Source organism: Lepus europaeus, unplaced genomic scaffold (genome assembly GCF_033115175.1).
Source record: "Lepus europaeus isolate LE1 unplaced genomic scaffold, mLepTim1.pri SCAFFOLD_3_1, whole genome shotgun sequence".
Classification (NCBI taxonomy): domain Eukaryota; kingdom Metazoa; phylum Chordata; class Mammalia; order Lagomorpha; family Leporidae; genus Lepus; species Lepus europaeus.
The window spans coordinates 6,878,806-6,892,120 of NW_026909276.1; the positions used below are offsets into that span (position 1 = coordinate 6,878,806).

At 44.5% G+C, this 13,315-nt stretch overlaps 1 pseudogene; it reads left to right on the plus strand.

Moving 5' to 3' along the window:
* Positions 1 to 559: 559 nt before the first annotated feature.
* LOC133755157 (calcium release-activated calcium channel protein 1-like) lies at positions 560 to 1,461 on the plus strand (annotated as a pseudogene).
* Positions 1,462 to 13,315: the final 11,854 nt, after the last annotated feature.

The following is a 13,315-nucleotide window of genomic DNA, read 5'->3' on the forward strand; positions in this document are numbered from 1 at the left end:
TTTCCCATTTTTCTGGAATTGATTTTTATTTTTATTCTATTAGAGTTATGAAAGACAATGATATGAATCCAATTTTCTAAAAATTGTTGATGCATATTTTCTGAATTAACTGATGATCCCACCTGGAGAATTTTTGACAGCTGTTAAGAACACATGTTCTGCTGCTGTCAGGTAGAATGCTCTCTGTGTAACTGTTAGGAAAAGTTGATTTACAATGTTGTTCAAATCTACCACTCTTGAAAGTGAAGTATTGATGTGCTACGTTTGTTCTATTGCTGTTTATCCCTTCAGAGTTCTCAACATTTGCTTATATTTTCTAGTGTTCTGAGGTTGGGTATACATGTTGTTCAACCTGGAAAAGTACACAGAGGAACACTCAAGAATATCAATAATAATATGGGAACAAAATAAGGAATTCAAAAAACACATAGAACAATGAAGAAGAATCAATAAATTTTCAAGATGTAGAAAATGGTGAATAAGGGCTGGGCCCTCGTGGGGGGCGGGGGCCACTGCCTTCCAGGCTCCCGAGCCGGCCCACGCCTTTGCAGCGTGCTCCATGCATCCGGAGCCCGCCTGCCCCAGAGCAGCAACAATCCCGAGCTTCCCCTCAGCAGCGGCAGTACCACTAGCGGCAGCTGCTGGAACCACCGCAGTGGGGATGGGGAGTCCCCAGGGTTCCCACCGCCGCTGCTGCCAGCAGTCAGCTACCCGGACTTGATCGGCCAGGGTTACTCTGAGGTGATGAGCCTTAACAAACACTCGATGCAGGCGCTGTCCTGGCGTAAGCTCTACTTGAGCAGTGCCAAGCTCAAAGCCTCCAGCCGGACCTCGGCTCTGCTGTCTGGCTTAGCCATGGTGGCCATGGTGGAGGTGCAGCTGGACACTGAGCACGACTATCCACCGGGGCTGCTCATCACCTTCAGTGCCTGCACCACGGTGCTGGTGGCCGTGCACCTGTTTGCACTCATGATCAGCACCTGCATCCTGCCCAACATCGAGGCTGTCAGCAACGTCGACAACCTCAACTCCGTCAAGGAGTCGCTCCACGAGCGCATGCATCGCCACATCGAGCTGACCTGGGCCTTCTCCACCGTCATCGGCACGCTGCTTTTCCTGGCCGAGGTCGTGCTGCTCTGCTGGGTCAAGTTCTTGCCCCTCAAGAAGCAGCTGGGGGCAGCCAAGCCCTACCAGCAAGCCCCCAGCTGGTGGTGCGGCCTCCAACAACAGCAGCAAGAGTGGCATCACCCTGGGCCAGGCAGCAGCCATTGCATCCACCACCATCATGGTGCCCTTTGGCCTGGTCTTCATCGTCTTTGCTGTCCACTTTTACCACTCACTGGTCAGCCACAAGACAGACAGTTCCAGGAGCTCAGTGAGCTGGCTGAGTTTGCCCACTTGCAGGACCAGATGGACCACAGAGGGGACCACTCCCTGATGCCCGGCAGCCACTATGTCTAAGCCCTTGTGGTCCAGAGCCCTTCCCCATGACCTTGTCATGCCAAAGCCTCAAGGACAGCCTGTGCAGGGAGCTGGGCTTCATCGAGGGGCAGAGTGCGGAGGGAAGAGGCTTTTTGTAAAGGAGATTACTGCACTTTGAAACTTTCCTCCAAGTCAGAGTAAGCACTTCCTGTTCTTGCAGCTCCAGGTCAACCTCCTGGTTAGGAGGTGGTGGGGGCCCGGGTGGGGACAGACACCCTCTTTGTCCCTTCTCCTCCCCCATGCCAGTGCCTCCTGGATGCTTCCTGTCCTTTCCGTCTTGACTTCCCTCCCTGTTGTGCAGTGAGCGTGTGCAAGTGTGGACACATAAATATACTCACAAGGGAAAAAAGAAATGGTGAATTAAAAAAAAAACAAATAGAAAACTTCTACTCCAAAGAAACACAATAGAAAAAACATTTTGTTATGTAGAAATGGGATTGGACTTGCATGATCCTCAAACTCTGATGCTTTTTCCTGGCAAAAATCCATGTCTTCTACTGAGAGCATCATCCAATGATTTCTTCAGGGAGTGATCCATCCCACCTGTCAGTGCAAGTGGTAAGTGAGGTTAGAACTAGCTCCTGCTGCAGGGGCAAGGGTCATGCTTGTTCTTCCTGCTGTGGCATTGTTGGTGCATGAGGAGTTGGGGCTCAAGTGTGCACATTTTATGAGGGAATGCACAGGCCCCAGGATTTAGCCCTGGCTGTGGACACACTGTCTCTCTGTTCAGCACAAGGCACACCTGCTTCCACTTAGTGTAAGATGCCCAGGGGTGACCAAATTATGTCTCCCTCAAACACAGCCAGGAGGGAGGAAACCCAGGCCACACCCACCTTGAACATGGCTTCTGCACTCTGTCATCAGTGTCTTCAGTGAGAGAGGATGGCATCTGATTCCTATTTCAAAAAAAAAATGACATAGCAACTCGGCAAAATGGAATCAGGAATGTTATTGTTATGAAAATGGGCAAATATAAGATACTGTACAAAATTAGTAAGTATTAACTGCACTTCTGAGAAAACATAACATATTAACTTTTATGAGATGTGTATTTGGCTACTTCTTTTCACATCAACTTTTTTTTTAAAGATCTGTGTTGTTTATTTGAAAGGCAGAGTTAGAAAAAGACAGGTAGAGACAGAGATCTTCATCTGCTTCACTCCCCAAATGTCCACAATGGGCTGAACTGAGCCAATCTGAATCCAGGAGCCAGGAGTTTCTTCCAGGTCCCCCATGTGGGTGCAGGGGCCCAAGTATTTGGACCATCTTCCTCTGCTTTCCCAGGCATATTAGCAGAGAGTTGGATGGGAAGTGGAGCCCCCAGGACTTGAACCAGCACCCTTGTTGGATGCTGACATTACAGGCCAGGGCTTTAACCTGTTGTGCCACAGGTCTAGCCCCTATTTGACCACTTTTAAAATGTACTGTAATTGTAGTCCTGACAAAAAAATATAGCTGATGAATTTTATCATCTTAAGCATTTCTAAGGTATGGTTGAGTAGTGTTGAATATATGCACATTGCTGTGGGCCCAGTATTCAGAACTGTTTTTCCTTATGAGACTGAAACTCTCTACACATTGAATGAACGTTTTTACAATTCCACCACCACCAACTCCCAGTAACTGCCATTCTTCTTGCCATTGCTCAGGCTACAGAGTCTTTAGGAGGTATGGTGATATTTCAGGGTCACATAACTGAGAGGGTAGAGGGAACCCTCTTGAAACTCAGATTGCCTCTGCAAAGCTGGGTCCTGATTGTACCCAGGCACTCCCTGGGGTTTTCAGATTGGGCTATGTGGCATACATGTGTGTGATTATGGACATGGCCTGAGGCAGATGGAGGATGAGACTTTGGAGAGGTCTTTTCTGCTGAGGAATCCCATGAAAGAGGATCCCAAGAAATGAAATCAATTTCTTGATGAAAGTCTACAATAGAACCTCGAACTCAGGGTGTCTAAGCTTTCTTTGCTGAAGCCCCACTGGGAAAAGCCATCTGTTCTGCTGCTCTGTCCTGACTTTCCAGGGGCCCAGCCTCAAGAAACCCTGGATGTGAATACTTTATAACTGAGATATTGGCTCAGCTCTTGCTATTGATACCTCGGGCATTTGGGCAGGAAGGATCCCATGGTGACATGGGTTGTCCCTAAGAAGGAAACTCTAGGCAAGGTCACCACTCTGATCCCACTTGAGCATTGCAACACTACTTCCCCTTTTGTGGGTATTTTTGGGAGCCTCATGTAGGCTGTCCTATCCCATCTAGGAACAATTTATTGGAAGAGTTAAAATCTGGGTCAGCCTGTTAGGTCTACACTCTAGGTCATGGCAGGCAGAATGGGAAGAGAAATGTTGTGCTGGCACTCATCTTTTATGTGAATCCTAAGCTAGAGAAATGTTCAGACAGAAATCTGTGCTTGACCTTGTTAACAGAAAGTTACCTGGAACAGAAACTATTGATAGCCAGATGAGGTTATGATACCTCCAGACCTGGCTTTAGAACCACTGCAGGAAGTTGAAAATGTACTTAACAGAGTCATACACTTCTCCCTGGGTGATGGGCAATTTCACCACATTGACAATGAAGCCCAATGCTAATTCACCTTGAGTGCAAGTGGAGAGGGATCTTTATAACTGTTGGACCTCTCAGTTGCAGAGATGCCCACTTGCTTGGGAGGACGCCCAAAGATCCAGACTCCAGACCAGTTGATGCAAAAAGCACGAGGTTTTTATTGAACGTTTGCGCAAACGGGCCCCCACCTCAGGCAGTGAGGAGCCCTGAGCGGCAGTTTCACACAGGTTATATAGGCAATGAATTAGCATATTCCTAATGTGCATGCGTAGGATTGGTCAGTTCAGAGGGACAATTAGCATACCGGAGAGTGCTGAGGGAGAGTGCTGAGGGAGAGTGCTGAGGGAGAGTGCTGAGGGAAAGTGCTGAGGGAACGTGCTGAGGGAGAGTGCTGAGGGAACGTGCTGAGGGAGAGTGCCTAGAGACTCTCCGAAGGGGAGTGGCAGCTCTGCTCTGGGCACGCCTAGAGGTTCTCTGAAGGGGATTGACTTTTCCTTCCCAGAGAACGTCCTGCCCGCTGGACTCTGGGGAACATCTAACCTCTTAAGAAGCCCCTGATATATGCCCAGGCCTAGTTTCTTGTCCCTCTCCCCCATAAGGGTCCTTCATAACCATGGTCTGGTAATGGCCAATACAACCTCCTGCTCCTGTTCTTTAAAAACAAACAAACAAAAAACCCCCAGGTGCATAATCTGATGAAGATATAAAGATTTTCAGCTACATGTACAGTGTCGGTGGTAATGTAAAATGATGCAACCACCACAGAAAATGGTAGAATGTTCTTCATTACATTGAAAATAAAATTTTTATATGATCTGATAATCTCAGTTCTGATTATATATCTAAAGGTATTGAAAGTTCAATATAAATAAAGTATTAGCGCTGTTTGCCACAGCATAATTCACTGTAGCCAAGACTTGTAGTGTGGCCTGCACTCACAGTGGAAAGTTATCCAGGCACAGAGAAAAGAAAATCCTGTGACATAGATGAACAGTAAGGTTATTTTTCTAAGTGAAATTAACCACAAACATCAGTCTCCAAGGACAAATACTGTCAGATTCCAACATATGAAGTATTTAAAGTAGTCAGAGAGGCCAGTGCTGTAGTGCAGTGGTTTAAAGCCCCACCTGCAGTGTTGGCAATGTCATATGGGTGCCTCTTCGAATCCTGGCTACTCCACTTCTGACCCAGCTCTCTGTTATGGCCTGGGAAAGCAGTAGAAGATGGCCCAAGTCCTTGGGCCCCTGCACCTGTGTGGGAGATCTGGAAGAACCTTGTGGCTCCTGGCTTCAGACTGGCTCAGCTCTGGTCATTGTGGTCATTTGGGGAGTGAACCAGTGGATGGAAGATCACTCTCTGGCTCTACCTATCTCTGTAACTCTGTCTTTCAATTAAGTAAATCTTTTTTTAAAAAAGTAGAATATGAGAGGCCAGTGCTGTGGCTCAGTGGGTTAACGCCCTGGCCTGAAGTGCCAGCATCCCATTCAGGTGCCAGTTCTAGTCCCGGCTGCTCCTCTTTTTTTTTTTTTTTTTGATAGGCAGAGTGGACAGTGAGAGAGAGAGAGAGACAGAGATAAAGGTCTTCCTTTTTTCCATTGGTTCATTCCCCAGTGGCCACTGCGGCCAGTGTGCTGTGGCCGGCGCACCACACCAGTCCGAAGCCAGGAGCCAGGTGCTTCTCCTGGTCTCCCATGTGGCTGCAGGGACCAAGCACTTGGGCCATCCTCCACTGCACTCTAGGGCCACAGCAGAGAGGACTGGAAGAGGAGCAACCGGGGACAGAATCTGGTGCTCTGACCGGGACTAGAATCCAGTGTGCCAGTGCCACAGGCAGAGGATTAGCCTATTGAGCCACGGTGCCAGCCATCAGCTGCTCCTCTTTTGATGCAGTTCTCTGCTATGGCCTGGGAAAGCAGTAGAAGATGGCACAAGTCCTTGTGCCCCTGCACCCATGTGGGAGGCCTGGAGGAAGCTCCTGGCTTTTGGCTTTGAACTGGTGCAGTCCTGGTCATTGCAACCAATTGAGGGGTGAACCCTCAGATGGAAGAACTCTCTCTCTCTGCCTCTCTTCTCTCTGTGTAACTCTGACTTTCAAATAAAATAAATAAATCTTTAAAAAAATAGAATACAAGAAGCATAAATTAGAAGGGTAGTTATGAATGGTGGGAAGGGTATGGTATTCAGTAGAAATAGAATTTTTAGATGAAAAAAATCTTAGAAATCTTTTTTTTTGTTGTTGTTGCTGCTAAGTGAAATGGACACTATGAGAGACAATGACAGGATCAGCCGTTGTCTAGACTGTTGAGGAACAACTTACTATTTTATTCCTTTTAGTATTTTTGTTGTTGTGGTTGTTGTTGTTGTTGCTCTGTTTGTTCTACATAAGACCACTGGTTGAACTCTGTAATCAATGCACAATCATTCTTAGGCATTTAAAATTAACAGAAAAGTGATCTATGTTAAACATAGGAATGGGAATAAGAGAAGGAGGAGATATATAGGTTGGCACATGCTCACTCGGACTTACCTCCAATGGTGGAACTAGAAATGTGCCAGGGGATTTCAAATCAATCTTACCAAGGAGGCAGGTACCAATGCCAGCGCACTTGGTAAAGTGATAAGTATAAATACACAACCGATCAAAAAGATAGGGTATGTGTCAAAGAGATTTCACAAATAAGATCAGTGTAAGCAAATAATGAAGGATAGAATTAAAAGGGAGAGAATGATCCTGCAGGGGAAGCAGGACACACAGCAGACTCATAGAATGGCAAATGCCCAAAACAGCACTCCTGCCTCAGAATCAACCCTTGGGACATTCGGATCTGGCTAAAAGGTCCATGAGAGTCTCACAGGCATGGAAAGCCATGACACAGTGGCAAAAAAAACAATCTAAATGAAAGACCCTGGTGAACAAGACCCCAGCAGAAGGAACAGGCCATCAAGGAGAGAGGCACCTTTCTCTGAAGGGAGGAAGGAACCTCCACTGTGACACGGCCTTGACTAAACAAGTTCAGAGTCGGTGAACTCAAGGAACTTTCATAGCCTAGACAGCTCATAGCAAGAGTCTCGGGTGATTGATGACGTCATAAATAAGAGTGCCAATTGTTAAATCAACAACGGGAGTCACTGGGTACATGCTCCCCACGTAGGATCTCTGTCCTTAATGTGTTTTACTATGAAACTTAAAAACACTACTAGTTGAACAATACCCTATACCTTGTGCGGTTGTGTGAATGCAGCCTGTTGAAATCCTTGCTTAGTATATATACTAAGTTGATCTTCAGTATATGAAGGTAATTGAAAATGAAACTCGATAAAGGGTGGGATGGGAGAGGGAGAGGGGAGGGCCACGGGAGGGAGGGAGGTTGGGGGAGAAGCCACAACAATACAAAAGTTGCACTTTGTAAATTCACATTTATAAAATAAAAAATTTAAAAAAAAAGAAATCTGGTGTGTGTGTATGTAGACACATGTATATGTCACTTACCTTAGAGTGACAGCTGCCCTTGTGAGATACAGTACTCAAGCCCTCTTCTACCTGACCCTGGATAAGCAAAGGGCTCCCCTGTTGGTCTTTGGTCACTCTTCAGGTGCTTGTGAATAGGTCTGGTGGCAGGCTGTTCCCAAATGCATGGAGATTCATGATTAGAGTCATCTAGGAATGTTGGGAAAGACTGCAATGGCATATCTCTTTTCTCTCCCCAGCTTGGTCTCCTTAGTTACCACCATGTATTTAGGTGACAATGCAGGAAGATACACCAGTCTCTGTTGAATTTATGACAATGCAATTGCAATTGAATCCTATGAATGGATCTTCCTTTATAAGAAAATGGTCAGCCTCCCATCTTGGCCTGAGACTTCTAAATGCATCCAACATTAGTTCCAGTTTTATTTTATTTTTTAAGATTTATTGATTTATTTGGAAGTCAGAGTTACACAGAGAGGAGAGGCAGAGAGAGAGAGGTCTTCCATCTGATGGTTCACCCCTCAATTAGCTGCAATGGCTGGAATTATGCCAATATGAAGCCAGGAGCCAGGAGCTTTTTCCAGGTCTCCCACGCAGGTACAGGGACCCAAGGACTTGGGCCATCTTCTACTGCTTTCCCAGGCCATAGCAGAGAGCTGGATCACAAGTGGAGCAGCCAGGTCTTGAACTGGCACCCATATGGAATGCTGGTATTTCAGGCCGGGCATTAACCCCCTATGCCACAGTGCCAGTTGCTCCAATTTTATTTTGGTAGGACTCTTGTCCAGGTATAGCAGGCCAGAGAATAATCAATAATGTCTTTCTGGCTGGTGCCATGGCTCATTAGACTAATCCTCCATCTGCGGCACTGGCACCTCAGGTTCTAGTCTCAGTTGGGGTACCAGATTCTGTCCCAGTTGCTCCTCTTCCAGTCCAGCTCTCTGCTGTGGCCCAGGAGGGCAGTGGAGGATGGCCCAAGTGCTTGGCCCCTGCACCTGCATGGGAGACCAGGAGGAAGCACCTGGCTCCTGGCTTCGGACGGGCACAGTGCAGTGGCCGTAGCGGCCATTTGGGGTATGAGCCAACGGAAGGAAGACCTTTCTCTCTGTCTCTCTCACTGTCTATAACTCTCTCTCTCTTTCTCTCTCCCTCACTTTCTAAATCTGTCTGGCAAAAAAATAAAATAAAAATAAATAAATTAATAAAATAATATATTTTGCAACATTTACATTAACATTTCTTTCTCCATGAAGGATTTTCCTACAGAGAAGCAACATGAAAGACTTGATTTTTCTCTTCTATTTCATGGAGTTGCTAAGGGAATAATTCTCTCATTAACCATTGGAGTGATTGCAGTGAATTTAAGTGAGTGGTGAACACAGGAGATGGAGCTAAGTGAAGGCAGAAGTTCACAGTGCAGTGGGGAGACAGACACTTCTGCAGTGAGCTCAATCAGTGTTAGAGGTACATGGAGAAGTTGAGCAGCATTGAGTGAGGAATAAATGAGAGGGTTGGATAGAAGAGCAAGAGGGAGTTATTCATTTGTGGTCACCATTTTATACTTAAAAATATTTTCTGGGATACATTAGAACATTTGGATAAATTCTTTTTTTCCTCTTTCAACATTTTGTTTATTTATTTTCAGTTTGTATTCAATGCTAATCAATTCCATAAAAAGATGAGTTACTATGAATCAAAGCACAATTACAAAACACATATATAATCCAAAATAGAAGGACAGTATTTAGATATGAAGCAAAGTCACGTTCATTCACACACACACAGTGGACTCAGATCTGGCCAACCTGGTTGTTCCCAGGCTGGTTTGTAAAGATGGTAAAATGTGACTGTGGAGAATAAGATTTCTGCCAAAGCACTCTTGGAGAAGACATTTTCTTCCTAGTACACAGCGTGTGGCTTCAGGGACTAAGTACAGTTTATGGCCCACTAACAAGAAGAGCATTGAGCCTTGTGGGAATGTTGGCTTCCCAAAGACATGCAGCTGCTTCCCTAGACATGCTTATCTAATATGTCTTCCTAAACATGTTTCAGAGAAACCTTAGAGTTAGATGAGCACATGCATGAGCTGTACAATATATGGTTCTAATCCTTATCAATAAAGAAAACACACCGGTTTAGTCTGGCAGCACTTTTCAGAGGAACAGTTCCCATGTCCTGTCTCTCCTTTCACTTGCACACCCCAACATCTGGTGCCTGAACAAGGACCCTTGGCACAACATGCAAGGGGTGGCTCACCACACCTGGCAAGGGTACAGAAACATTGCTCATCTCTTCAAGATCCTGGTGAGTCATTAAGATGTGGAATTCCCTGTACCCGGTGCAGTGGAAACATAAAGCTGGGCTGCTTTATCTCCTTTAGAAAGAGGGACACTCTTTTTTTTTTGGACAGGTAGAGTTATAGACTGTGTGTGTGTGTGTGTGTGTGTGTGTGTGTGAGAGAGAGAGAGAGAGAGAGAGAGAGAGAGAGAGAGAGATATCTTCCTTCCATTGGTTCACTCCTCAAATGGCCATCACGGCCGGCGCTGCACCAATCCATAGCCAGGAGCCAGGTGTTTCTTCTAAGTCTCTGAAGTGGGTGCAGGGGCCCAAGGAATTGAGCCATCCTCTACTGCTTTTCCAGGCCATAGCAGAGAGCTGGATTGAAGTGAGGCAGCTGACACTTGAACCAGCACCCTTATGGGATGCTGGCACTCCAGGCAGCAGCTTTAACTGTTATGATACAGCACCAGCCCCATCAAAGTCATTTTAAAAGAAACTTTCTGTCATTGCCAAAATCAGTTACTCAACCTTCAAAAAATTGTCCAGGGTCTGGAGCTGTGGAACAGAGATCAGCTCTCTGCTGATCATTTTAAGAGTAGTTAATTTTGTACTGATGGTCCTCTTCCCCACTTAATGCTGTATAATTGGTCAGACCTGGTTAATGCCACTCTTAGGAACATTGGTTATTATCCTCACCCTGTCTTTTATGACCTTGTCTAAATATGAGCAGAGTCGGCAAACTTGGAAGCCTTCCATAGCCTTGGCAACTCATGACGAGAGCCTAGGGTGGTTACTGGTGCCATAAACTAGAGTATCAATTTGTTGGGTCAACAACAGGAGTCACTGTGCACTTGCTCCTCATGTGGGATCTCTGTCCTTAATGTGCCATACATTTTGATTTAATGCTATAACCAGTACTCAAACAGTATGTTTCACTTTGTGTTTCTATGTGGGTGCAAACTGTTGAAATCTTTACTTAATATATACTAAAATGATCTTCTGTATATAAGGAGAATTGAAAATGAATCTTGATGTGAATGGAAGGGGAGAGGGAGCGGGAGAGGGGAGGGTTGCGGGTGGGAGGGAAGTTATGGGAGGGGGAAGCCATTGTAATCCATAAGCTGTACATTGGAAATTTATATTCATTAAATAAAAGTTTTAAAAAAAGAGTAATTTTGAAATTATTTCAAACTTACAGAAATACCATGAGTGAGTGCCATTCATTGAGAATGCCCAGTCATTATCCTTTTAGCACTTTTGCCCCTGATCCAAGATGTTTCTGCTAAGTATAGGGTGGTCCCATGATAAAAAGCATATGAACCCCAATTTAGGGAACCAAAATAAATTCCTCACTATAACCCAATCCACAGAACTATTACATTTTTTCCAACTATGTTAAAATATCTTTTCTCCCATTGTGAGTCAATGTTATTTTTCTAGAATTCTCCTTGACACTTTTCTAATATGAAAACTCTTAATAAGTATCAAGAACAGAGATGACTCAAGCTGGGTCTATCCAGTGTTCCTTTCTGAGAAAATGTGCGCCCTGTATTCTCATCAGAAGCTCCCTGGTCTGCTGCTGGGCTCTCCTCAGTCTTCCATCCATTCCATGATGCATGCTATCAACTTGGTATTTAGTGAATTTCTGCCAGATTGATTCACATGCAACCTTTTAAGGATTTATTTATTTATTTTGAAGGCAGAATGACAATGAGAGAGGGAACTATATCTATATCTACATCTATATCTTTTAAAATGATTTATTTATTTATTTGAAAGTCAGTTACACAAAGTGAGAAAGAAAGGCAGAGAGAAAGAGAGAGAGAGAGAGAGAGACAGGTCTTCCATCTGCTGATTCACTCCTAAATTGGCTACAACAGTCAGAGCTGTATCAATCCAAAGCCAGAAGCCAGGAGTTTCTTCCAGGTCTCCCATGCAGGTGCAGAGGTCCAAGCACTTGGGCCATCTTCTGCTATTTTCCCAGGCCATAACAGAGAGCTGGATCTCGATATCTCTCTCATCTCTATCTCTCTCATCTCTATCTCTATCTCTATCTCTATCATCTCTATCATCTCTCTCTCTCTCTTTCTCTCTCTCTCTTTTCTATCTCTATATATCTATGCTGGTTCATTTCCAAAAGAGTTACAAGCATAAGTTCTTTGTCAAGCTGAAGCTAGGATGAATGTTTCCTGGTCTTCCACATGGGTGGCAGGGCCCAAGGACTTGGGCCATGTTCTGAAGCCTTCCCAGGTGCATTCACAATATGCCTGATCAAAAGCAGAGAAGCTGGGACTTGAAGCAGCACAACATCACTCTCAGGTGGAATGCTGGTGTGGCAGGCAGTGGCAAAACTTGCTGCACTACAGCATTTGCATATACTGTGCTATATACACATTTTTATTTCTTTTTGGAATGTGTGGACTTTTATTAAAAATATTCTAATATTATGACAGTATCCTATTTCCTATAAAATTTTCATCCAGTACCTTTGATATTCATTATTTTTAATTATCAGCACTTTATGAAATGCTGGTGTTTTAATTCCCAATATTGTTTCTTCATTTATATTTTGATCTAGCATCAAAGCTAAGGGCTCACTCTTCTGTCTTAGTTATTGTGTCATTATGTGCTATATCATTGTGAGTTCATAGATTCTTATCTTGTTAAAGGTATTATAGTCTGAAATTATGTGTTCTGATGCTCAAGTTATTCCAGATCCTAGTGGAATCCTCTTCAACACACCAAATTAGGGTCCCAATATGTACAGTTGGTGTAAGTACCATCCTAGGATAAAATATTCACTAATTCTTATCTCCCTTCCCTGAACTGCATTTCCCTTAAAGCTGCCATTTCTTTCTTCAAATCTTGTTATTATTAATGAAGATTTACAATTCAACTGTATCCTTCAATGTTTTCTCTGGAGATGTTCTTTAGTACTTAATTAAAAGGCCATTTTACAAACCAAAATCTCATCAAGTCACACTCCTCTTTCAACTGTGTGGATGGTTTCCCACTGACCTTTGAACAGGGACCATAGGACTTACTGTGGTCTTTAAAAAGACAATGCTATGGGTAGTACTCTATTAGGTCTTGTCTACCAGCTGTCTGCTCGCTATTCTCTTCTTACATGCTAGGACTCAGAAGGCTCCCAGTTGTACCACCAACTTTACAAATTTCCTCTCAACCCATCCAAAATTACTAAAAGTTCCAAATGTGAGGCTAAACTTTTTTTTTAATAAAAAAGATTTTATCATTTCATTTGAAAGGTAGAGTTACAGACACAGGGAGAAATAGAGAAAGATCTATCCACTGGTTTACTTCTAAATAGCCACAACAGATTGAGCTGGGTCAATCTGAAGCCAGGAGCTAGAAGCCTGGGGCTTCACTCTTCTCCCCCACATGGATACAGGAGCCCAGGCATTTGGGCCATCTTTGACTGCTTTCCCATACCAAAGCAGAGAGCTGTATTGGAAGAAGAACAGCTGGAACTTGAACTGGCACTACAGGCAGAGGCTTAG